Source organism: Dromaius novaehollandiae, chromosome 10 (assembly GCF_036370855.1).
Source record: "Dromaius novaehollandiae isolate bDroNov1 chromosome 10, bDroNov1.hap1, whole genome shotgun sequence".
NCBI lineage: Eukaryota > Metazoa > Chordata > Aves > Casuariiformes > Dromaiidae > Dromaius > Dromaius novaehollandiae.
The window spans coordinates 6566678-6593570 of record NC_088107.1 but is presented as its reverse complement, the minus strand read 5'-3'; the positions used below and the strand labels follow the sequence as shown (position 1 = coordinate 6593570).

The following is a 26893-nucleotide window of genomic DNA, read 5'->3' as shown; positions in this document are numbered from 1 at the left end:
CAGAAACAGAAACCTAACCATGTTCCTCTTAAAAATTGGTCTCCTCCAACTCCTTCAGTTTATAGCATGTACCCTTGGGCTATTACAGTCTAGAAAAATCTGAAATAAAAACCACACTGTTTTCTGGGTCTGATCATGCATCACTCGTTCAAAAAAAAAAGTTTAGGGCCTCCCAAGAAATACAGGATTTAGGCCTTCCTGACATGTGTTGTTCTTTTTTTAAAGAAAACAGTCTAGTGTGTCTTTACTGCAAATACATCATTTTAGTTTCTTTCACTTTAAAGGGAATCACAGGTGGATTTAAACAGAAAGCTTTAAAAATGTTTGCAAATGCAGTTGCACATAAATATTGTTAGTCAGCATTCTAGTTATTTTTCACATAAATATGGATATTTACTTTGAAAATTTTATTTCCTTCCCCACATCAGTCTCATGCTGTAGTAGCATAAGATCAGGCACAAATAACTGCTTATGCTGAAAATTAAGTTTCTGTAAGTAACTATTTTAAAATGTTTGCTTTTATGTTTACTACTAAAGGATCTCAGGCACTCCTGCCAGAAAGGAAAGTATTTATTATCTCTCTTTTACAGATGAGGAAACTGAGACACTGTGAAATTAAAAGCTTGGGGAAATTAGTACACAGTAAATTACAGTGTGAATTTACCGTGTACTAACCACCCTGCACGAACTCATTATGTGGACTGGTAAAGAAAACGGATTAAACTCCCTTAAATTATCTCACATTTGCCACGGACCACCAGTTACCATGGATCAGCTGACATGCAGCAACTTCTTAACCCGCGGTGAGTTGTTCGTACAGCGAATCCCCTCAGTGGAGAGAAGCAGATACACGGGGCAATGTGCTGAGTAGCTAATCCTCTGTAACTTTATGCAGGAGTTTACTAGGCACTGATTTCCCCTGCTGGCCAGATCTTAAGTGGTTTACGTAAAAATCAGGAAGGAAATCTCTGGCAGAACTCTGAGCAAGGCTCAAGTGTCCTTTCAGCCTTGAAATCAGAAGCTGTGATTTAAAAGCAAAACCAAACTATGAGGAGGAGATAAACTTTGTTCTCGTTGAAGGACTGTGCAACTGCAGAGTGTTTCCAGGCCTCAGGACAGCCAGCCCACGTGGAGCGTATAGATTAAACTGGGGAATTAGTGCGGTGAAAGCAGAAGGTGGGTACTCACACTTGGGAACTGCTCTAACGTCCTGGGGTTTGGGCATTAAATCTTCTTCCAGTGGTCATGCACCCAGCTTCTCACGATCTGGGATAACAGACCTGCCAGCGTTTGCTCTGTGAAGCCACACCACGTGCTCCCTGGGAGTCCCAGGGGAAACCTCCTCCAGCCCTGCGTTGCACAAAGGGAGGTGCTGCTCGGGGACCGGGGAAGGATGGGTGGGTGGGTGTCTGTGCGCGTGCGCAGGGCAGTCTGCCTGCCTGCTCCACCAGCAACCTGCTGGCCAAGTTTCCTTCAGTCTCGGCAGTGCCACTTCTGGAAAGCAGAGCCACTTGGACATGACCACGGCAACCCTGGTCAATGCTGCCTGGCCCCCGCCAGTGACCCCTTGACTCAGGAGGACGCTGGTGAGGCTCCAGGAGTGACCTTCCATCCCTGGAGCTGGCCGAATGACTGATGTTGAAATGTCTTTGGCAGGAGCCCTCCCCATTGTTATAGACCCGGACTGGAGAGAGGAGCAGTTAGGGAGCTGGGATGGGGGATTGGCCAGTTAGGGAGCTGGGATGGGGGGCTGGCCAGTGGGAAGACAATTACTGACAAGTTCATTCCACTAATAAAAAAAGATATAAATGATGATGCTATAAAGAAGAAGCAGGATTCTCTGGACGAAGCCCTGGAGAGACCTAGTAAGGAGAGAGATGTTTAGACGACAGTTTTACATTATACCACTTTGTAAAATATGTGCTATTTTAGCTCCAAGCTTGAGTCCAGTTAGAGCTGCATCAGAGCTTAGAAAACAGCATGTATTTTAATGCCCTGTGAACAGGAATAGCTGATAACTAGTACATTTAAATGTGAAAAGCAGAACTTTCCTCTGGGGGATGTATTATATTTTCTCTTATGGATTTAGTCTTCATAGTTTATGTTGCAACTATAGCATTCTGCTGGCAGTCATTTATCTAATGACTTACATCTTTCAGACTGCAGGAAATGCAGGATGAGAGAGAGAGAGAGAGAGAGAGAAAGTGGTGGTGTTGGGGAAGTTCTTTCTAATTTTCATTTCAGGTCTGAACCGAGGATCATGAATATACAGAAGTTAGCACCTTCCTAACATCCCTCGGCTATCTTATTTCCAGAGAATTACAGTATGAAAACAATGGGATTAGAGCACTATATACTCCAATCCTCTCACCCCCGATCCCCAAAGTGAATCTAAACAGAGCTGGATTTGCTTCTGGTATAGCTGAAATTAAGACAAAGGGGTATGTCTGAGATAATTTTTTTTTCCTGTAAAGCTTAATCTTAGAAAATGCCTGTCTGTGCTACAGAAATGGATTGCATATAATATGACAACCATCTTTTATAGAGGCAAACCAGACTCGTTGAGCTCTAACATTGTAAAGAAAAAGGCTTTACAGGTATAATTAACCTGCGGAATGTCCTTCCACAAGATACTCCTGAAGTATTGGCGTTAATACCATCTGTCTTCATAATTCAGGGCATCAGTGGCCTACCAGCTGAGATCAAGAAGCAATCTACTGTCTCTCTTCATGGCATATCTCTGCTGAATGAATTAAGAGGTCATTGTGACTTTTTTAGCAATGGTCAATGTTGAAGATGGAGGAGGTTTTGGATTCTAAGGGAAAATGTGCAGTTATTTCCAGAAATACTCAAGGGGGTCGCTGCTCGGCATGTGGACAAGAAGAAATCTCCTGCATGTGTCAGCAAGACTCATAAGCAGAAAGGTAAGCAATGGTAGGAGTTTGCCCATATTCTTCACCTTTAAAAAAAAGTGGAAGTTACTATTAAGGTGGTAGGTGCATAGAGGTATTTTGTGCCTCATTTGAGTATTGCTGTTTTCTGAAGGAGGAAAAGTGAAGGTGTGTAAGGTCAGTACTGTCCTATGGCCGAGGCTGAGAGTCTTGGGCACTGGATCAATTTGGTGTTTAGCTCAACGCCACTTCTGAAACACAGCAGGAGGAAATGGTGCCATTGTTTTTCTGAACTAACTCAGCGGTTAATGCATGAAGCCTTCTAGGGAGATGTCCTAGACACTGGCTTATACCCCACATAAGGGTTTGATATGTACGTACAGGGTAGGGGAAGGATCACCAAACCCCTTCACTAAACCCCTTTCTCTAAAGGCTCATTTGCAAGGAGAGAAAAGACGAAGCAGGGATGTACATGAAGGACCTCAGGAGAGATAGGTAGATAGTCCCTGCTCTGAGGATACCAGTGTTTGGAGATGAGCTAAATTCCTGGTTGTTTAGTGCCATGAGGACCTTGTACACTAGAATGTGGGCCCAGAAGCAGAACACTGGTCCTCAGAAACTTTTGTCCCAAAATCATGGGAACGATCTGAACTTTAGGTGGCTCCAGGCTTTGACTGTGGTTTAGCAGGATTTTAAGGATGGTGCTTTTTATATATAAAGCATATATAAACACACACACACATGTATGTATGTGTATATACATATATATATAATTCTGTCAGATGAAATCCGTAGCACTTCCTTAACCTGGAACTGGAGGAGATTCTCTTGCAGGAAGAGATTTGACAGAGCCGTACTAAGCGTTAGGGAATTTGCATCAGAGATTCTTCAAATGTTTCATTCAAGGCCAGCTCATTGTTAACCTGCATATTTGATTTGAAGTCATGCTGGTTTCACATGTCATGCTACCCTGGCACTATGTGAAAGTGGTGGGAGGGGAGAATGGAGTAGGGGAATGAGCAAGTAGGGAAGTATTTGGTTATCAAAGCAGAGGACTTAGATTCAAAGTAATCAACAGACGGAGATTACTTCTGCTCATAGTCCAGACAAGGGCTGGATCTCAATAAATTAGGCCACCTGCCCCATGCAAACACAAACCCCTCCATGTGTGTTACCAGCATGACCCAAGACACGGCCATAGTGCCATCACGTTGCTGCCAACCTGGCCAAACAGCTGGCTTGCTGAAGCCTGACTCTCAAGAATATTAATAAAAATAACCGATTTTGCCCTTTCCGTTCTCGCATACAGCAGGCTGCTAATAATGCCTTATGAGGCTGCTGCACAGTTCAATCAATAGTTTGATTTTTCTGCCCTAGAGCTGCCACAAACATGAACCCCACACTAAACCGACTGAGAAAATAGCTGACCACTGACACGGTCAGAGATGGTGAAGGGAGAAGTCAGGATGCGGCGCCTTTTGACTCCGGGGAAACTTGGGCAGGGAACCATGCCCACAGCGGCTCCTCCTGCCCCACAACCCCTTTTACCATCCCTCAGTGTGTGCACACGGACTTCTTTATTTATTTCTGTGTCGCCTATGGAAACATTCGGTTTCACAAAGGGGAAAAAGCGATTCAGCATCTTTTGACTGAGGGAGGTTGATTTTCATTCGAGACGGAATGGCTCATTTTTACCTTTTTAGCTCCTGGAAGAGTAAAAAGTGAGAGGTCAAACCTGCATCACCATGACAACCCCTGCAGTGAGGGTTTTTGAGCAGATGAAGGGGAGTGATAATGGAGCTGAAGTTTCTGTCCGTTCTTGTAGTCACTGGGCTTTTTGTTTTGTTTTTCCTTATTTCTTCTCTTTAGGCCCCACTAGGTGTGGCCCCAGGCATTTCGGAGGGGCTGAGGGGCAACGCTGGCCCGTTTAAAACACTGCCATGTTCAGTTTGAGTTATGTCCTTGATGTAGCACTGCCTGCCAGGGAACCTGGCAATTAAAACAGCACATAGGATGTATATAAACCATATAAAAAGAAAAAGATCGTAAGAGCTAGTCACAGAAGATCAAATATCAGCTCACATGTGTTCCCTACGCTAGTGTAGGTACAGTATGCCAGAAAGTGCGGCCGTAATATCAAGTTTGCATCAAAAGAAACTCATCTCAGCCTTTCCTTCCAGTGTCTGTGGAGTCCAAAAACAAGCTCAGTCAAATAGCCAAGTCTCTGAGGACATGAGGCATTGTAATAGCAAAGAAAGCCAAAATGTTGGTGGTGGGCGTCTAAGGCAATGCACCCAATAGGAATCGCAAGTGAACCTGGAAGCTTATACAAGGAGCTGAGCTCATGCCCTGATTTCCTAGACCTGCACAAGAAGGACTGTGCCAAATAGATTGCAAGAGGGCTGAGGTCACAGCTGCTGAGCAAAGCCAAGTCACATTGAAGTGACGTGAACAATCACCCAAATTCTCTTCTACCTAGAAGCTATTACTCTTTCCCTATTTTTCTAACAAACAGCTCTGTTTAGTCCAGGTACCTGTTAAATCTTGTATTTGACTAAGATGGGAACTGCTCTCAGGCTGGAATACATCCCTTCAGGTAGGCATATATAGCACCTAGAGCATATTGGCCTCAACCCCCATCTGGAGCCTCCAGGTGTTGCCCTTTGGGCATTAAGCCTCTTAGTATCTTCTTTAGTTTTGCTGTGTCCCTTTTTAACTGAACTCAATATTCTGGTTGTGGTAGCAACAAAAAATGGAATAGAAAAAGAAATGCTAAAGGAGGTATTGGAATATTAAAGATGTTAATTTTGCTGTGACATATAGTCTGAGTCAGACTTCATTAAGAGTTATATGGAGATTGAACAGCTAGGTGGATAAGAGGAATAGCCAGAGTTAACACTAAAAAAGTTTTGAGTGGCTGTAAAACCTCGTGCTTCAGAGCTGAAGCTGATTTCTGCGTCCAGTGAATCAGGACAAGGCTTTCACAGTGGGGTGGATTATTCCATCTGTGCCAAGTGAGGGGTGCCTCTTACCTTCTTCCAAAGTGGTGGACGTGGCTGTTGTGCCAGTATGGGGCTACATAGCCCATCATTGAGAAAGGCAGCTTCAGAGCTCTAAAAGAGCACGGCTACGGTCCATCTGCTGCAAGATTTGGGACAATAGCTGTATCAACACATCCACCAAACAAGACAGCAGAGCTGGACTATTGAGATCAGCCTGCTGACAAATCAAAATAGAGCTGGGCAATATTGATATGATGTTGCAATGATAATTCACTCCTTGTGCTGATTTAGAAAGGAAAGCCAGTTTGGAGTTTCACAAGCATGAGGGCCAGCATACAGCCCCGTGGGATGGTAAAAAAAGAGAATATTCAGTTCAGATGGAAAGAAAATGTAGGTCATCAATTAAATAAAACACAGACCTGGCAAAAAAACAGACAAGATAATTTCTGGAAAGGACCTGGATTATAATCTATGCTTCAGAGAACGGATTTATGGATCACTGGACTTTGTGTGTTAATCAACGAATTTCAAAAACTTGGATAAATATGAATCCAATCTATGTCAGAGGATTGCAGCAACATTAATTTAATCAAGATGTTAGACTCTGACATAAAACTCAAATTCAGCCTTACAAAGATAAATGGGCCTGAAACTTCAGCTTTCTTCCTTCTGCGGTGTAACTGGGCTCTTCTGAGCCAGATTCGAACTTTAGGTATGGTCTTGGAGACAGGCCTATCTCTTGTATGCTGATTCAGCTCAGAAAAACCTCCTGTCAGTAGCTCATTCTTTGTGGACAAAATAATAAATGCCAATCATATTGGCATCAGACCATTTGGATGCTTTAATTACATTTATTTGATTTTTTTTATTCCTCACTGCAAGTCTACTCAGCCATTTCCAGGCACTGTGGAGTCAATGAAACCTGATGTTGTTTTCAATTTACTAACAGCTTTTAGGAAAACAGACTCAGCTCACTGTACGACTGCTCACTGAACACAAATTGCAACCCCTCTGCCCCCATTCCCCCCAAAATTTAAGGGTTGAAGCTTTGTTTTGCAAACACTTTCCTTAGATAATGTTTGGACATAAAATGATACCCAGCAATTGTGTTCTCATTGAAATTATACCTTTAACATTGCAGGTGGTGTGTATGGCGCTCCTGTATTTTAGCTCATATGGAGCTAAAATGTTTTATTTTTATTAAAAAAAAAATCCTATGGCAATAGCGGTCAGTCTCAAGAAGAATACTAGCCCAGGACAGACTTAGGGACTAGCACAGAAAGTGCAGGATACCAAGAGCACTCTGTAAGTATTCATTATGGTGTCACCTAACATTTGGGAGAAGAAAACCACAAACAATGTGTTTCTCCCTCTCTCCAGGGCTGCTTCAGCATACCTTTCATCCAGGACAGATGCTGGCATGGCAAGCAAATATTGCTGTCTGTAGGTTAAAGTTCAAACGCATCACTTGAGTAGATGAGGAGTATGACCAGGGCAGAATGACTAGCCATTTCCGTCGGGGAGTGGTGACACTGGGGTGGGGTGGGGAGAGATGTGGGTGTGTAGAGTAGGATGTAGACAGTCACAGCCCTTGTGCAGCAATTACCATAAAGATTAAATAAATACAATAGCGTAATTTCGCATGGAAGTGCACTTTAATTAAGTCTCAACAGAACAATGAGCTGCTTCCATAAGAGCTGTGAAAATCATCACTAGGGACTGTCCAGAGGAAGAAAGAAACAAACAAGAGAAGGTCTCTTTGTATAGAAAATATGCACAGGAAGTATTTTGAAAAGCCGTTCCCAGTTAATTTACCTAGAAAGAATTAATAACCAACTCCATTCTTTTGCTCTGTTTTTATATAAATTCACTATCCCAGAGATTCATGATGCTTACCAGACTGAGCAGGACACAATTCATTTGCAGACTAAAGCAGGAACCTCATAGTATATCATGTGTGATGGGGCTAGTTAGTCACTGCTGAAATAAAGTTGCTTCTGGACTAGTGCACTTTTTGCAAGATGATCTCTAAATCTATAAGGAAAAAGTTGTTCTTCCAGCAAAGTTCATGATGCATTCCTCATGTCAACATGGTCAGGCGTAGAGATCAGTAAGAGGTGCAAGGAAAGCATCGCCTATAAAACTTCTCTTTGCTCAGAATATATTTTCCATTGTTTTCACTGTCTCCTCATCTGGTCAGAGTTCTTAAGGCACCAAAGGCAATGCATGTGAACAGACCAATGGTATTTGACACTAAGGTTTCTACAGAATCCTGGAGGCATTGCCTGAGCGCAGGTAAGCTTGGCCATGTTCATCATATCATTCTCCCCCTGAGACCTGGATGTCCAGCAAAGGACATTTCAGTTACCAGGAGCTGCCATCATCCATACTACAGCTTGTGACTACACTGGCCTCAGTACCACCTGCAAGAACAGGTGCCTTCATTGCAAAGTCACAGAAAAGAAGTTCCGTAGAACCTAGGCAGATATGAATCTTCCCAGAGCGCAAGTAACAGAGTGGTTTGATAATCAGCTTGATGTTTCGGAAGCATGAGTTTGCCTTGAAGCCTGGATGTGTAGAGGGTGTAAATTACCAAAGGTCTGACTTTTACCTCATAATTTATTATAGATGATGTTTTTCTTTTGCAACCTTGTATAGCTTTAGAGGCTGACAACCGATAGCTTTCAGCTATGCAAGATTCAAACAGATATGTTAGATCTACGGAAGCGCAAAATCACCTGATGTTTGTCTTATATCTAGACTGTGGAGAATTTGGGTCAGGCACCACCTTTGTTTGCTTTTTTTGTTTTTGTGCAGCTAGGTAACATAGCTGGGCCCTGCTCCATGACTGTTGTCTTGGACATGACTGCATTACATCCAGAAAATCATTACAACCAGAAAATCAGCTCTCAGTGCATGCAAGTTTCTGTTCCCTGTTTGAAAGACAGCTGAAGTACTTGTAGAGGTTTAATCGAAATCTGAATACATGTGACTGAAATTGGCTCTCTGTGATTATTTATACAAGTAAGTCTCTGTCTCTCACAAGTTCCCAGAAATCAAATGCCAGCCTTGTATGATGATTTTTAAAAGGAGTAAATATTTGTTGAAAATTCTTTGCTGTATTAATTTTGCTCTGCCTTCTCTCAGACAGCCTTGATAGGGATGGAGAGACTCCTGATGTGCGTCAGTCGACCTATAGGGAAGAGAGACCTAAAAGCCTGGCTACTTGGTCCACGTGTTATCCCCTAAATGAAATCCAAACATCTAGGTAGCCAGGCAAAGGTCTTAAAATAGTTCACTTTCCCCATACATCTGCATACCCAGCTAAAATCTTCCAGGAAATGATCCTCATTTAAACACTAGATATGACAGGTATAGGTATTTTAAGTAGAACGTAGTTTAAGCTGGGTGCTATATGTTTCCATGTCTTCTTAACCCTCGCTTTAAAGTATGTCTGCCAGCAAGGGTTTATAACTTGACAGTCAGCCACCACTATTTTTTTAATGCTGTATAATGTTCTTGTTCCCTGTTGCTGACCTTTTTTTTTTTTTCTCTCTCTTTCTTTTTGCTTTTTTTCTGTGGTAACCCTTTTACCTTCTTTTCCCTGCTTAGACCCATTAGCAGGATGTTGTGCAATATGGTGCTTGTCATCTGTTTCAAAGACACAGTGATGAGATACAGGTATGCCAGATGGATAAACCTAGTGTGACTAATTATTGTGTATTTGCCTTTAATTATTATCATTTATTACCAGAGAAAAGACAATAGAGGTTCCCAGACTCGGAAGGGAATGTGGGCAGAAGGGGAATTTTTTTTCTTTTTTTCAAGAGATTGGTACGTCAGCAAGAAAAGTTTTCTTCCTGGGGAGAAATACAAGCAAACATGAAGACAAGAGGACTCAGCGTGATCCATGTAATGCTCTCCTTTCCCTGACGTGTACTCAAGAATCAGCTATCTCACAGGTAATAAATATTTTCTTCCTAGTTATGACACAACTTTTCTCTCGTCTGAACATCCACCTAGGGCATAATGAATGCATGGTCATCCTTTAGTCACCTGCATGGGATTGCACTATGGGATACAGCACGGCCTTCTGTCCTCTGTCCTTGATGTAGCACTGGGAGATGCGTAGATGCCTGGCTCTGCCCTTTCCGCACCGCCAGAAAGGGGAGTAATCTGATGTAGGTATAAACGGGTGCTTAGGCTAATGGGAAATGGGGTCTTCAGTTGATCCCTAAACCAGATGTGCATTACCTGCTCCATGGAGAGGTGAAAACTGGAAGCCTCTGAGCTGCAATTTGTGAATAAATTAGGCTCAGGGTAGTCAATGTGGTCAAAGGTTTCTGTCCCGTCAAGCCGAGCCAGTTGGTTGCCCTCAAACCTTTGTATGGGATTCGCCTCCATATCTGACCTTAACATATAGGACTCCTAAGTGTTCGGCATAGATGTAGATTTTCCTCCTTCCTTATCTTCACTAAGATTCCCTCAAAAACATATATACATTAAAAACAAACATTTTGAAATAAAGCAGGTATTTCTGGTACATCTCTGTAAGCATGGGGAAAACACCTAGCTCAGGACCTAGAGCCTGGCATGCTGGACTGTTTGGAAGATGAGGAGACTGACATTGGTAGGAAACTTTTGGAAATGTTAATTCTGTGGCATCAAAAGCTGCTTTCCATTTACAGCTGAATCAGCTACTATTTACAAGTGCAAGTAAGATTATGATGGCTCATAAGTTTGAGCTTCTTGCTTATGGGGCAAAACACTTTTATCTGGGAGAAGCCACACAGATCTGGTAAACAGACTGAGGAAGAGCTTCAGACTTCAGCTTTAAAATTGGTAAGAATCTGATTTAGTACATTTTACACAGACATTTTAGCATATCTGCTTTATGGGTAAATTGCATTGTAATCTAGAGAACCAGTCTTACACCACAAACAATCTATTGAGGATAGTACAAGACATAATCAATGCCACCAGTCTCCTGAAATCTTTCTATATATAGTATTCATCAAGCAAACGCATGCAAAGGCATTAAAAAAATAAAGTCCGTACATGGACGATTTACAAACAGGAGAAAAGGCTAAATTTGCCACTGTCTGCTCTGAATAGCTTACCCAGACTACAGGCCAATTTTGTTTTGGGCAGAAATATTTTCCATCGCAGATTCTGCTTAAGTCAAAAGAGTACTATTCCTCTGGCCGCAGGATGGGCTGAAGTACCAGGTGGTATTTTGGGACTGGCAGTTCTGACTGTCTCCCTTTAACCCATTTAAACACAGTCTGATTGGGACTTGACTGGGCACTTAATATTCTGTGATTGCCTTGATTGTAGACTTCTAATTTTAAACCAAATGCAATGTCATTAATATATAGCAAGAAAAAATTGTCCCTGATAACCAAAAAATATTGCATTAAGTTGGCAGACCGGGAATTAAATATGCAGAATCAGCCTAATGAAATAACTTGCCTTTGGTTGCAAGAACCTTCATCATTCTTAAGAAGATTTAAAGCTAATCTGACTTGGAGCTGTTTCAGTCCATTTATTTTTCAGGAATTTTGGGGGCTTTATTTTTCTTTTCAGCACCATTATTCAGTTCTTGACAGTTTTTATTTTGTTATTTTTTTGCATATTGAGTAAATGGGAAATCAGTTCAGAACCACTCTTAAGTAGAAATGAAATGCTCCATAATCCAATTTTGATCAGAATTCGTCTTTGCTTTTGAGGGACCAACCAGTCTGTGCAGTTATCTCCACACTGCACAGAGTTGATAATAAAGCAAAGTGAGGCTCACATGCTTTTCCCACTGAGGGATAATTGCACGTGGTGGGAACCGTGCATTGTTCGGCTGGAGAACAGTGTGCTATTCCCCCAGTGTGGGGCAAAGCAGGAGAATGACAAGAAGATGATTTCTCCCCCTGCTTCTGCTTTTGTTTCTCAAATGTTTACAGGCCTGAGGCAAGCCTTCTTCCCACCTCAGGGTGGGTGGTTCTCTTCCCTGGAACCCTTTCTGTGTTTGTCTCCTGATGCCTTGTGTTCATAGAAGATAGCTAACTGTTGCAACACCTTTTCCAAAAGCAATCTTGAAAAGGAGAGACAGGTTCAGCTGTCTTCACAGAACTTTTTTACAGTTCCTCTGCCTTCCATTTCAGTATCCATTGCCATTCAGTTATCTGTGGAAACAGGAGCCAAAACATATCACAAACCTCAGTCCTACTCCAAATAGTGTCTCTGCACAAACAGGTCTTTCACTCCTTATGTGGTGCGTGAAGGTACTCCATGTAAAACATAAAACATAAACTATATGTTTAGCTTTATGCTGGCTTCAGTGATTATAGTTAAGTTCTTAAGTGGCTTTTATTCTACTTAGGACTGCAGAACCAATACATCACAGAAATATTGCACTTTTCTTGTTCAACATCAGCCAAATTAATTGATTTGAAACTGTTGTTTGTAATCAAGCAAAGCTGCTCCACCTCTTCTTCTTTTCCACCACTCATTTCTTCACCAGTTCCTTGAAACTACAGGACAGGCTTTTCTTCCATGTTCATTCTTCTCTGACATCAGTTTACTTTTCTGGGTTCTCAGAATTTGGGAGCACGTTTATGTTCCTCGCAACTCACAGTGGCCTTGTATTAATGTTGCTTCAGGTGGATAAGCAGTGGAGAGAAAACAAATGGGGTCAGAAGTTCTGGGAACAATACTGGGAGTTGCGGGTGGGGGGATAGACAATGGGGATGAGAGAACAAGAATATGGGTTTGGGGTGGTTTTGTTGTTGTTCCTTAAAAATCTTTCATCTTCACTCTCATACTGATGGAAAATGTGACTCCTAGTGAACTTCCTTGTTTCTTCAAATTCAGGCTGAGCCCCATAAAATATCCATATACTCATACTGCCAGTTTTTTCTTCTCCAGGTTAGGTTTTTGTCCAGATCTTTTTAGATCTTTGGGGTGATTTAAAAATGTTTTATGATTACAGAAATGCCATTTGGAACTTATAGCATATTATACAAGCTCTTTTGCTGGAGAGAATGCCCAGATCTTTGAAATTATAAGAACTAAAACAAGTCCCTCCTCCTAGGCTGTGGTTCAAATAATGAAAAAGTTATTTATTCCAAGCGTATAGGCTTCAGCAGCTAAAATGGGAGACTGAATCTGGATCTGAGCTAGATTATTCCTAGTTTGTATGTCTGGAACCCTGGTGAAGTTGACTGGGTTATTCTTATGCAGTAATATGTGAATGGAGAGCTAGGGCCAGATGCCTTGTACTTTGGCATTACCTTCCATTGGAGGTCTCAGAGCAGTCAGCAGCACTGCTGAGTTGTTCTTAGGTTCCCACCCTTGAGGTATATTGCACCACGATTTATGTCACACAGTGAGCTGATGCCAAGGTTGAGAACAGACTTCGGATTTCCAGACTCCCCATTAAACCACACTTCGTTGTATTTTCACTTCTGTTTTAAAGGGTTCCATCCAAACGGAAAGCAGTTTAGAGAGAAAAGGAGGTTTTACCCACTGCCCTTTGGTTCAAGAGGAGGCAACATAAAGGGCATTTTCCTAGGACAAGGCAGAGCAATGAGTGTCGGCAAGTTTTATCAAATGGCAGAGCTTATTTCCCAGGCAGCTGATAACATATCATCATTCCATGCAAACCACATGGGACTCAGAAAACCAAGAGCAAAAATGATTCTGTGAAAAAGTTATCCCTGAGTCATGCCCTCCTGTGTGCTTTGGAGCTGTACTTAGAGAAGAGCTTGGCCATGTTCTTGAGTCCGGTTTGTGATATAACACAATTATGGGGGACCCATTGTTAAATAATCCTCTTAGCTTCATCTGAAACTGTCAGTTGTCCCACAAGGAGGAGTTTAGGAGACATAACACATCAGTCTAGGATTTTATCAAATGTATCCCTCTGGTACCATCTCAAGAAAGATAGCCAATGTCTACTTTTCCTCAGTGCCAGGAAACACCCATGCTTATAACTACTGAACATGAACTCTTCAAAGAAGTTGTGTTGCCTTTCCAAATTCCCTTTACTTTCTTTTACCCCCTCGTTTGTTTTTTCGGTTACCTTCTTGTTTCTATCTGTTCTTCTCAATACATCTTGAAGTTTCTTTCCTCCTCACCCTATTTTCCTCACCATCTAACCTTAGAGCATTCCTCTCTTTCTTTCTCTCTGAAAATCTGCCTGCTGGTTTTTTTCCATGAATCCATCTGCATTGAATTATTTATAGTTACAATAAAGTCCGCTTTTGTCTTATGTTTATTTTCTTTAATAACAAGAAACATGGGGAAAATGTTCCAAAGGACCGAAAAAGGACTTGACTTTTCCTGGACGCTAGGCAACGGTAGCCAAAAAGTACAAAACAAGCCGTAGGATGTTCGTAAGATGCCTTCTAAAAATAATAGTACTTAGTACTTTGGTATCTAATGTATTTTTTGCAGTTGTTGTATTTTCCAAATCTTAGCCTCAGTTACAGTGCTGTCGTGTCACTCTCAAGGCTCTAATGAACAATGAGATACTGTAGAGGCAACCAGGAGTAATAATACAGCTGTTGGGGCCAGGTCTGTGCTACCTATTTGCCTTGTCCTATGCATTTTAAATAGGTCATGGAAGTCTCTAACGCTCATCATTCCTGGCCAATGGGTCAATCTTGTATCTACTGTAAATTAGAGCAAATGATATATCTTCCTTAGTGAGTCATTTTTAGAATTGTCCTTTGTTACCTTTTACTGTTTGAGTTTTCTTTTCACTGTGATTTAAAGGCTTTTCCCATCTCCTTCTCCAGTGGAAGTTTATGTTGCTCATTTGCTTCTTTCTTCCCTTTGGTTATGCTAGTCATGCAAGCATTTCCCCTTGAACACTTTCCAGCTGCCCCCACCCCAAACCTCATCCCCTCCAATGTTCTTCCCCTCGTTTGCATGCTTCCATTCTCCTCCGGGTTTCCTGCGTTGCCTACACTAATTAAACTTAGCGTGGAAGTGGTGTGTGAGGGGGGGGGATATGGAAAGGGAGAGGCAAAGAAGGGATTTTTGAGCAGTCTGGCTCAGTTAAAAGTGGAGACTCCTGCTCACGTGAAACACGGAAGACATAAAATGGCCAACAGATGAAGGGAAAGAGAGGAGCAGGTCAAGGGCCCAGTGTGCTGGGAGACTTCCTCAGCGTGCAGGCAGGACCCAGGGGCAGGGCCACCATGTCCCATCAGTGTCTCTTGGCTCTCCGCAGGGAGCAAGAAGGAACCTGGAAGCTGCAGGCATGAGCTCAAACAGACCAAGTCCCTGGACTCTCCCCTATGGCTGTGGCCCCACTGGCCTAAAGCAAAAGCTGTGAATTTTAGGGCAGGGTGTAAGGCTCGCTGAGTTCTCCTTACCACCTCTTCTGGGAAAAGATTATTCAGGGTATAAGGATGGGGTTTTTTTGCTCTCATTTTATTTCCTTCTCTACTCTATACCCCTTGACCGCTCATATTATTCCAATTGCTGGTTTAAAACATGTCTTTACTGCCTCTGTCCTCAGCTCCTGCGCTTAAGCCACAGAAAAAGTAGGACACTGGCACCATAGAAACCATTTGCCCCACACCTCTGTGCGGTTCCTGCAGGCCTGGGAGGAGATCTGCCTGGGGACCCGCAACGTCCTGTCCCGAGCTCCCTGAGGTGCGTTACAACTGCGAACACTGCCTCTTTCTCAGAGCAGCGTTTAAGCGTGAGTATTTATCTCAGGAAAAAACAAACACACACCGTCAAACCCACTAATGAACCAGCCCTCAGAGACACGCAGCTCTCAGAATCGGGGCTCCAAACTCTCTGAAACTTCACTCATTTGGATTAAAAGGGACCTCAATGCAGAACACTTCAGCTGGAGAAACTGCACATCTGTGGGATTTATTTATTTATTTATTTTCCAATCTCTCATCCGCCTACTTTAGCTGATCTCTAGCTATCAAATTGTGATGGAGCAAAGGTAATAAAATGCCCGCAGGAGAGAAAATCCTGCCTGAAGTTCTCCCAGAGCTCAGGCAGACCTAGAAGATGCACAATTCAATTAAAAGGAATACAAAGTTTTTCTCTCTTCACCTTGCCATTTTTTTCCTTCTCTTCAGTGTATTTCATATATACATTTATATATATAAATAAATACACACACACACACACACACACACGCACGCGCACACACACAAACCCACCCCTCCCCTTTCCAATCCTTCCTTTAAGGTTTAATTTAACAATAACATTTGCGATCGGGGTCCTGAGCATCTCAAGGGCATTGCGCTTGAAATTGCACACACTCCGCACCATTTATCATAGCCTGACATGTGTCATGTTCCAGACTGCAGCTCCAAGAGGTTACAGCTCACGACTGCTCCTTTGTTGATCAGCTGCCGAGACAACTGAGGCACCTTTCTTTCTTTTTTTCTTCCTTTCCTTCTTTCATTTTTTTTTATTATTAAAGCTGCACCGTCCTCTTTTCAAAGGGTCCATTCTGACACAATAGAAAAAACAAACGAATCCTTCTCCACTCTCAGCAGTCTCCCTACCCAGTATTTGCCAGCCCCCATTCAGATCACATTTCCCTTGGGTTTGATGGGAGAGGCTGTGCTGACTAGTATTACTGCTTAATATTGACTGTGAGATGGGTAAACTCTTCTCAAGTTAGTTCTCTGCTTGAGGAGAAGAACAGGAGGCTGTTAGGTGCTGGGAAAATTTGGGAGAGCAGTAAAACAATCCTAAAATGCTTTCTTGTGGCAAAACCCACAACCTGATTGATAAGATTTTGCCAAGCTGGTGAGCTTCGTCCATTGCTGAACTTCAATCCTCCAAATTTTGGCAGAAAATTTTTCTCTCCTTTAGAGCTTCTGCTTCATTTACTCCATCTTTTCTCCTTCACTTCCTTGGTGTCTTGCAGGGTCTTGCTGAGTGCAGAGCACCTGAGACCTGCATGTGGCTTTGCAGAAATGATGCCTAGAGCAATTGAACAAACTGTGCTGTTTGTAAAACATATTGACAAGAGCCACTGAATTGCGTTCATAAATCACTGGTAGATCTTAATTCTGCCAGTCTTGATCCTTCCAATCAACATTCATATGGAGTACGGGTGTCATTGCAACTTAATGTGTAAGGTATGCAGGGTGCTATCAATAGAAAGAAAGAGGTTTTGAATACTGGTCTAGGACCTGAACAAAACTGGACTTTGCTTTTTGTTTTTCTCCTTTTTGGAGGAGGTTGGCATGTCGAGTGAGCTAGTCATTTCTTTTTTAACCATTTAAAAATGAACATATGCAAAGAGAAGTGCTGAGCTGGAGCTGATTTCTCCATTTCCTCTCCCTGTGTTCGTGTTCAGCTCTGTCCTGGAAGACTTGGAGCCCAAATGTTCAGGTCCCGAAGTGTGGCTGTGCTTTGGAATGATATTTGATCTTTCAGATTCCTATTCCTCTCTGAGCTCTAAATCACCCGATGTTCATCACCACCTGTTAGGATCAAGCACAGTCTCTGCAGACACAGTTGGAGTTATCTTACTTTCTCTCCTTCTCTCAGCTCTTGCCGATGGATATTTTCGGAGGTTTCTGTGGCTTTACAAGCTCTTGATTAATCAGAAGTGCCAGATGGGATGGCTCAACTACTTCCACCACGTGTGTGTCACATGCCTATTAGATTCACAAATGGGGGGGTTGCCACTGGCTGGCAAGATTAGAAACTCTAGCCTTCATTATATGTTCGTCTTTGCCACCCATCTTGAACCTCCTTGCTTTCCAGTTCAGCGTGATCCTCCTCAGCAGTTTAACGAAAACTGCACTTCGCTGCCTGAAGGATGGCTCATTTTCTATGCTACTCATGAGGGGAGGAAAGCCCAATTTCACGGCACTAGCTGGGTAGCTCCACGTGCGCAGCATCCTCACCGAGCGACTCAAGGACTTGAAATGGAGCCGGCTCCCTGGTGCCAGCAACGCAACCGCCGTGCCTGCTGCTCGCATCCCTGACCTTGCCTCGTGCTTGATCTCGGCTCTGTCGGCACCGAGGCACCTGCCTGCTCCCGCAGGGATGATGTACTGCTGCCAGCTGGGGCAGCGTGAAGCAGCGGGAGAACTCGGCCAACTTTCAGTCACGTAACTCTCCCGGTCCAGGGGAGCATGGCCACCTGCACCGTCTCGCCTTCCCTTGCGCTCAAGGATGCACGAGGATTAGCACAAGCGGGAAGGGGCATGGAGTGCAGCCAAGCACCGAGGCGGAGACCGCCGTAAATGCTGCTGCCCCATCGATTTGCCGCCCCAGGCGACTGCCTGCCTGCGAATGCCCGATGCTGGCGCTGCTCCCCTGCCCCCAGGCAGAGATGAAGCTTTATGCTGCAGAGCTGCACAGCCAGGGCTGAATATAGCAGCTCCCCATAACTCCTGGTCAGACTTACTGGGGATGTTTAAGAGAACTGGAGCCACACTGTTTATGAAGGAGCTGTGCCTTGGCCTGTACCTCGCTCCCTTTTCTTAGGATGGCTGTTCCCATGAAAGCTGCTACAGTGTTTTAATTCCTAGCTCCAGATTGCACAGGTACCATCTAGTCCACAGCAGTTTTAAATGGAAGATGAATAATTTTAAGGGTATTCTGCAAATTTGGGAAGTAGGAAGGCTACAGGAAGAAAAAAAAAAGCAGCATATGCTATCATCAGAACCAAGACTAAAAAAACCCTTCAGTCCCCCCCCCCCCCCCAAGAGATTTTCTCACCCTAATTTTGCTCAGAAATGGGTTCTCTTTGGGCTGGCACTGAAGGGGCTACATGGATACTCTGAGTAAAGCAGCAATGCAACAAGGAAAGCAGTGCACGTAGTAATCAGGCGAGCGGTCGGTGCCTCAGCTGAGACCATCCTCTGAATATCTCAACCATGAAGTAGCACTAACATTGGATTCAGAATTGGCTGAACATCCTGGTCTCCCCGTGGAAGGAAATATGGCTAGAGCAGCCTCTATTTATTGGGATGGCATTGGGGGAGGCTGGAAGTTAATTGGCTCCTCGGATATGAAGAATAAAAGTAACCTTGGGTTCCTCTGCTAATAAGAAAAGGAGATAAGCCAAGCACCAAGCCAAGCAGCATATAAATAAGAGAAGGACCAGTAATGACTTTAAAAAAAGTATTTAAATGCAATCAGGCAGAGTTGCCTGAGATATCAGAGGAAAGAATAATGACATGTGTACAGTAGACACAATGTAGATTACAATTTATAACAGGATACAGGATGGAGCCAGCACTTGATTAGGGGACCATGCTACAAATTTTTCAGCATATGTCCTCTGTTTTTCTCTGCCTTGGCATAGAAGACTGGGCACTGCTGGTAAGTAAATCAAATCGTCAGAAAATGCCCCTGTTGATGAGAATTGCAGGATTCAAGGAAATTAACTTCACTTGTATTTTAGACAATTCTGCCATATCCATTCCTTGCCCAGAGCTGTCAGTTGGGAAAGAGTTGTGCCTTTGTGCCTGCTCACAGCTTTAATCAGAGATAAAAATGATCGCTAGTTCATGAATATGTTTATCATGAAGCTACGTCAATGGCAGACAACAGATGATTCTGCATGTCCTATGCTAAAGCATTTCTTACGCTAAAGCATGTCTTACACTAAAGTGTTCTGTTCTCTGAATAATACCCTTAGATACAACACATTGCCCAGCTCGTGCCCAGGCACATGCGGAGCATGGGCAAGTGGGAAGTCCTTCGGGAATAAACACAGGGAGCTTCTGCTGATGAACCTGCAGGGCCTAAAAGCTTCTTGAGCACCTACTTGCTGTCCCTTGGCCAGTATGGAGCATTTGTACCGTGAGGAATCAGGTAATCCTTTCCACTCTCAATGTCTTTTCTGTGCCAGCCTGGTAACTCCATGACCCATAAAGTGTCTGGAATAAACTAAAATGTAAGAAACCAACACCAGAACAAGAACAAAACCATGACTGTGAATGACACAGCAGCAAACAGAGAGCAAATGGCTGACAAGGAATGTTTATATGTTGCACCGCGTTATTTTGGCTGCTCTGCTTGCCCAAATCCCCACAGAAAGCAGAGCGCACAATGAAGGCTTCGTGCAGGGCAGCAGGTTGCCGGAGCCCGATGTGTGTGTGCGCGCTGAATGTGGGGATATTTGTGTGCGTATGGCGGGGAGGGAGCAAAGCTTGTCATTGTATTTTCTGTTATAGACAGGCATAAACACCTCTGTTTATTACCAGCATGCCATCTAAATTCAGAATTTGCATAAGCTGATGATGTTAATTGATTTATATGCATGCAGGCAGTGCTTTATCAAAGGTAGAGGGACAGAAGGTCATTCCCCTAAGGGCCTCCAGGGAACACGTACCCATCTGAGATAATATTGAGATTGGCATAGTTGGGTATATAACTGCTTCCAAGTGTGAAGAGATGGAGTTCTTTGTCATTAGCAAAAAAAATACTTTTCCTATTAATATTGTAATTCTCCTTTTAATAAAGGCTGCCCTCGCAGAGGTCTAGGAAAGTGCCCTCCAGGTGCACCAAAGGGTGGCATGGGCAGCAGCTGGCAGGCTGGCTGCCTTCCCAGAGAAGGGAAAAGTCACGCTGAATTGGCCATCTGAGCAAGTCGCTAGAAATTTTGTTCCTTTCAGGTTATTCTACCACAGCCATCGTGGAAGCATCAGAGCGCTTCCTGAAAGGAGGTCGGCGATGGCACTGGGGCAGCAGAAGCACCAAGAGCAGGGCTAGAGGAGGGCCAAAGGAGGGCAAATGCATCCACTCGTACATCGCTGTCACCTCAGAAAGGAGGGAAAGGAGAGGGGATAGTGGCCCATGTTCTGTGGCCATTGAAATGTTTCATCATTGCTATTGGTTTTCAACATCTATTTTAAACAGCCTTTAAGATCTTAATTGAGCATGGAAATGGGATCATCTAAACTGGTAGTTATCTTTTTTTCTTTTTTTCTTTTCCTAGGTTAAGTTTTGGGGACCCAGAAGTGAAATCCATCTAAAAAAGCATCTTCCTTTGTAAGCCAACCTCCCCTGGCTGGCAGATTGGGAATTTTGCCTTCCCTAATGGAAGCTGAGCTTTCTGATTGCTGTCTGAATAAATAGGAACTTGATGAAGCCACCTTTATACTGAACAATCCCATACATCAGCAGCCATCCCTTCGAATTCAAGGGCTTTATTGGTGCTAAGAGAGGATATCAGAAACCTGGTCTTAAATCACATCTTCCAGGTAATAAGCAGAAATGGAAGAGAAAAGAAAGCAGTAGACTTATGGGATTTAAGGAGTTTCTTCTGAGAAAAAAAAATCCATCCTGCTGCTGATGGCCAGATGCTCATGTGTATCTGGAGATGTGCAAATGAAAGCAGGGTGTAAAGCTGTTAGCAGTGGTTCATGGCAACAGACCAGCTCCTGTCAAGGAAAAGCAGGTTAGGTAAACTTTTCAGATGTTTAGAGGTGAATCTTTTCATTTGTGCACAGCCTTCGTTTGACCCAACGATTTCACATCATTATCAATTGCTTTGTTCGTCCATATCAAACTTCCTTCTTGCGCTTTATTGGTTTTTGCTCTTGCTGACCTCTTCCAGCAGTTTACTTTCTAAGACCCTGAAAGCTTCATCATGACTGTTCACTACACCTCAGCTAGAGCTGAGATTAAAAGTTAAAAAAGAAAAAGAGTGACTGCAATAGCTGAGAAGAGAGAAGAGCTTTCAGCAGCAGCCTGGTGGCACTCTGGGGTAAGTGAAATGGGATGGGTAACCACCTGGAATAATGGCAAATAAATAAATAAATAAAAATTAAATCAGAGGATTGGCTCAAACAGCAAGGCCTGAGCGAGGATTAGTAAAACCAGCAAGCTGAGCAGACCTTGGAGAGAGAGAGGGGCAGAAAGCACATTGCAGTTCTCTGTTTCAGATAGAGACGCCAAGACCAGGTAAAGTAGAAAGCGGGCTGGTTTAAATTGCAATGCTGGATTCAGGTTCCCTATATCCTGGGCTGTCTCTGCTCGACTCTAACAAGGGTCTCAGGGAGAACCGAAGCAGGGGGAGGAAAGTGGACGTCACCCAGGGAGAGGGCAGATCCAGCCTGACCCCACTGGCAGGACAGTTTTCTGCAGCACAGCCAGCACAGTATGGTTACCATCCCCCTCCATGGACAAGGACCACTCGGCCTGGGCAGGGAACCCTCCATCTCCCCTGCTCCAGGAGCTCACCATGGGATTGTGTTTAGGCTGCATAAGCTGAGCGTTATTGCATTGGTAGAAGATAAACATTTTATTCAGTATAGGGGGTTGAGATTTGGGAGCCTGGCTCCATTCTGAATGGGAATGACAATGGGAACATTCAGTATTCTTGCCAGGGAACAGCATAAGATTCGGCTGGTGTCAAGAAAAAAACAAACAAAAAAAACACACAAAAAAAAGGAATATTTTGCTTATGTTCAAATTTTTTGTAGGTAGAATATTAAAATATAAAGCCAAATATTGTTGGTGTCCCTCTCAAAAGCTGGTCTGGATGCTCTAACATAGTCAGAATCCTTCTTCCAGTTTTCATCCAAAAAGAAATATTGGCAAAATCTGTTGGATGTTATAAAGTGTTTCAGTGCTGATGAAACCACATATCCTAAGAGAATAGTCAATATGCGTATGTCCATCTCCAACTCTAACTCACCAATGAACTTGACCTCCAAATGTTTGTTTTTAACAACATCATTTGAATTTGCAAAATTTCAGGCTTTGCTTTAGGTTTACAGTATCATGAGCATCCATAAAGCTCAGCCATGCTTGGATTAGGAATTTTGGTTTGAACACACAAATACAAGCAAAACACTAAAAGGTAATGTTAAAGCAGGAGGAATTCCAAAAAACAGCAACTGAGGTCTATTTTGTGAAATACAAAAGTGTGGCTGCCACTGCTGCTTTATGAAATCTCCTAGAAAAAGAGACTATGTAAGCTTCAGGAAGAGGCTGGTTTTTTTTTTTTTTTTTTTTTTTTTTTTTTTTTTTTTTTTTTTTTTTTAAAGCATTTGGGCTGCACTCTTTTTTCATGCAGTATGTGGGTTTTTTTCTGCGTGCATTCTATTTATGCTAAAATGTTAATGAGGAAGTAAATTGCTACATCTTCAGACTAATGACCCTTTTGAAGCGTATTTTAACAATGCCTTCCCAGCCTTTTCAAATTACCACCCCTCATTTAGGAGATAGAGAGAAGTTTAGATTCCATGTCTGTCTTTGGTCTTTCGGCCAACTGTAGATTTGAGAAATGCAATGCCATGTCCCCAGGTACATAAAGCTTCGCTTTGGCGTCCTTGACATCTTTGGTCCTTTTTGTGGCTATCTCATAATTCATGCAAGTGATGCCATACAACTGTAAGGTTTTCATGAGGTCATAAAACTGATTTATAGAGGTTTTCCCATAATCTCCAAGCAAATTAAAGAAGGTTGATGGAGCTATGCAATTCACTGTTGCTCCAACGATGGTCTCATTCAGAAGTGACACTGAACAAGATTGAGGTATTAAGATATCAAGAATGTCCTTAGGATGGTTTGGCTGTCTGTAAAACGGGGTTCCGACAAACCAAGAAGGTTTATTTCATCTATAAACTTTGTTGATTTTACCCATGGTGTCTACCCTAAGATTACTCAGATGTTTTCTCCTCTAGACATCTGCTTCCAAATGCAAAAGTCAGTCTGATTAATCAGCTGCAGATCAGCACTTGGGAAAATAATTTGAAGCTACTCTGTTTTCGCTTCTGAGATATTTAAATTTAAAGATTAGCCATCCTTCAGCCAATGTTTTATTTTGATTTTTGGCTTTTTTATGTTTTACAGTAATAGGCAAAATTATACATATATAAATATATAGTTTTATATATATATGAACTGTTGCAGAGCTCAAAAACTAATCTACTATATTCCCAAAATGTTAAAAGTGGACATTTCAGAATTGTGGAAAGTTTATTCTTCCTTCTTTCTTCTGGAGCTGTTTCACGAAGTGCTTGCATTTTGACAGAACCATGTAGTCCAACAAAATCTGCTTTCACTAAACTACCTCCAATGTTAATATATGCCCTGCCTCAAACTTGGAGAAATCTTGGATGTAGTTCCAACCTCTGTGGCTGAGGCTGAGTGCCAATTATGCTGCACCCAATGGCCTTAAAGTGGGTTTTTTTTGCTTCTGAGAATATCACTTTTCTAGTCAAAATCCTCTAGATAGCTTGCAAATTATTTGCTACTATTGCTCTGAAATTCAAAGTAACCTTGAAAACACTTCTCCATGGTAGTAATCAAGGTGATTCTTCCATTCTTTCTCAAAAATTGGTGGTATATCATTCCTATCTTTCCTCTTCCACCTCTCCCCGGCAAGTTTCTGAAGACCTTTTTGAGGTAAGTGATAGCCTCTTTTTCTTTTTCTTTTCATTTGAATATTTAATCTCAAACTTCACAGGGAGATGACTATCTCCCAAGTGCATGAAACCAGCTAGGAGTGTTTTATACATATTTTCTAAAGCATTTGATGCAATCTGTACTGTGATTATATATAAATAAAAAAAAATTATTTTAAAAGTCACATTTTTATTGGAATGAGTAGGCCTTTTAGAGAAATAAGACCATAAAGACCAGACATAAACTAAGCAGAATCTAAAGGTGAGAAATTCAAGTACATTAAACAGTATTTAAAATGCAAACATTGAAACAAAAGTGAGGGCAGAAGACATCCTTCCCCCACAAAATTAATTTTTAGAATGATTCCTTGAGTGATTTAAAAGTGCTAATGAAGATATTGGGCCAAATTCTGATCTTACAATGTGGTAAATTAGAAGTAACTTGATAATGTGAGTTCATTAAAAGGGAAATGGCATCGACCTTGCCATCTTCAGGAATGGTACTGACAGATTTAAGTATTTAAATAAAAGGCAATATTTGTGGCACGCAGATTACAGAACCGTATTCCAAGGCAATGCCAGCTTATAGTCAGTGTGTTGCAGCAGGCTGGTAAAGCAAAGCCAAGAAATCATTAGGTACTGTGGCCTTTTCTGTTTATGTGATATTAAAACCTTATTAATACCATCATTATTGTTCTATTGTTACTAATTATTGTAATTTTCCCATGGATCTCATGACATTCCTTAAAGCCTCACCTGCTGGAATCAAGTGATCATGGGAAGAATTTCAAGTTTCTTTTTTTAATGTAGTTTTCCTAGTTGTAGAAAGTTCAAAACCATATTTTGAGTGAAACTTGGAACTAAACAAAGGCACATAAAAAACTTTCTACTTTTATATTACTACATCAAATTTGTCAAAAAATCCAAAATTTACAAAACCAGTCACTGTGAAACACAGTAGCTGCCTTAAAGATCCTAGCATTTAATTTAAACAAATTCAGTTGTCCCCAGTGCCAGTAATTAGAGTGAGCCTGGCATTCCCTGTTACCCTGTGAAATTACCTGCAAGGCCTTTTCGTATTGTGTTCATGCTGTTGTTTTCATGCTCAGTAGAGCATTAAGAGTCGATGATGGGCAGCTCTTGTGTTTGTCTATGAATCATGGGGCATTTTCCTTTGGATGCTATTGAAAATCCTCAAGGTGTTTATTGACAAATGCTTCCTACAGACTGTTGTAATACAGAATTCTCTTTCTGCGTGCTCCCCAGTACCTACAAGTCCCATCTGCTCCACATCCAGGCATGCTGTTTCAAAAAAATATAAATACATCTTTTTTGCAGTAGCTTCTGTAATATACCTTCAGCAGAAGCTATGGATCAAGTATTCTTCCAGACCGAAGGCACTCAGTCCTCCAGCAGGTATAAAGAAGCTTTGAACACTGCACTGCCGTTTCCCCTCCATTTGTTTCTATGGTGCTGACTATGTGTGCGGTCATCCATAAGGGTGCTGAGATACCCTGGAGAGAGAAGAAATAGCTGTAGCTATTTTTCATTATTATATACCTCACTTTGTAATAAATGAGATCCATAGCATGTGAGCACTGGTCTTGTAGATCATCATATCAGCAAGCACAAGGAACTTTATGTGCTACAAAGCTAAATAAAATAAAGTAACCAAGTCTGAGAAAAATAGTCTGGTGAGACAGTAGAGTGTGCAGGATGGTACAGTGCATCCTCTCCAATTAAGAATGAATTTAGGACTTACAGTAACTAGCGAACAATTAACTTTAAAGCTAATGCCATCTTTTGTATCCACATCTCATCTGTATCTCTATCTATACACACAGGCTTTCCTCCAATGCAGAAATGTATGGACTTGCACCTCCACTGCCATGCAGATGTCTTCAGGATGACAGAGATCAGCAAATAACTTGTGATCCAAAAAGGAAACAGCACTGCTAGCAACAGGACTGCTGTTCAACGTTGGTGGTGACGGTGAGTGTTGAATGTCTGCCCAGAGCAGACCAGATGAGACATGGAATTTTAAGACCAAGGTTACGACAGTTCTTGGTTTGGAGAAACCACAAGTGTATTGGTAGGGCGCTCAGTCTGCCTGCAGCACAGCACAGTAGGGTTGAGATGGTCCTGCTGAGAGGCTAGTGAGTTTTCAACACTGCTAGGTATTTTGACCAATAATCCGAGGAAATAATCTCCTTAGCACCTAGCCAGTGCTAAGAAAATTATGGCCATCTATTTCCAGAACAGCAGATGTACTCCAGGAGACAAACTCCGCTGTTATTTCCACAGCTCAGTGATGCTTTGGTACCTCTTGCCTTCGCACAGTGACCTATTTATTGAAAGGGCAAAAGGTCAGTCCCCAGGCTGGACTTATTTTGTGTATGCAGATGAGTGCCAGCCAGAGGTTTCAGAATGCCAAGACTTGGTTCTAGGAAGCCACACCTGGCGTCACAAAATTATCCCAAAGAACAGCAATGGAGAAAATGTTTAAAAAAGGGTGTTTAAAGGCATCTTTCTCAGAAGACACTTTCAGTTTACTTTTGCACTGATTCAGCCATTGTCTTTTATTGTGAGCCAGCTGATCTCTCGGACACTTGGGCAACTGGATCTTTTGCATACATGA

At 42.4% G+C, this 26893-nt stretch overlaps 1 long non-coding RNA gene across 1 annotated transcript in view; it reads left to right on the top strand.

The window, feature by feature from the left end:
- Positions 1-2249: 2249 nt before the first annotated feature.
- Positions 2250-26893, top strand: part of LOC112987225 (uncharacterized) — a 50605-nt gene continuing 25961 nt past the window's right edge. Inside the window, exons 1-6 of the long non-coding RNA XR_010390929.1 lie at positions 2250-2924; positions 9722-9855; positions 15414-15599; positions 19536-19711; positions 20838-21608; positions 26100-26247. This is a non-coding gene — a long non-coding RNA (uncharacterized LOC112987225). The remainder of the gene's footprint in view (positions 2925-9721; positions 9856-15413; positions 15600-19535; positions 19712-20837; positions 21609-26099; positions 26248-26893) is intronic.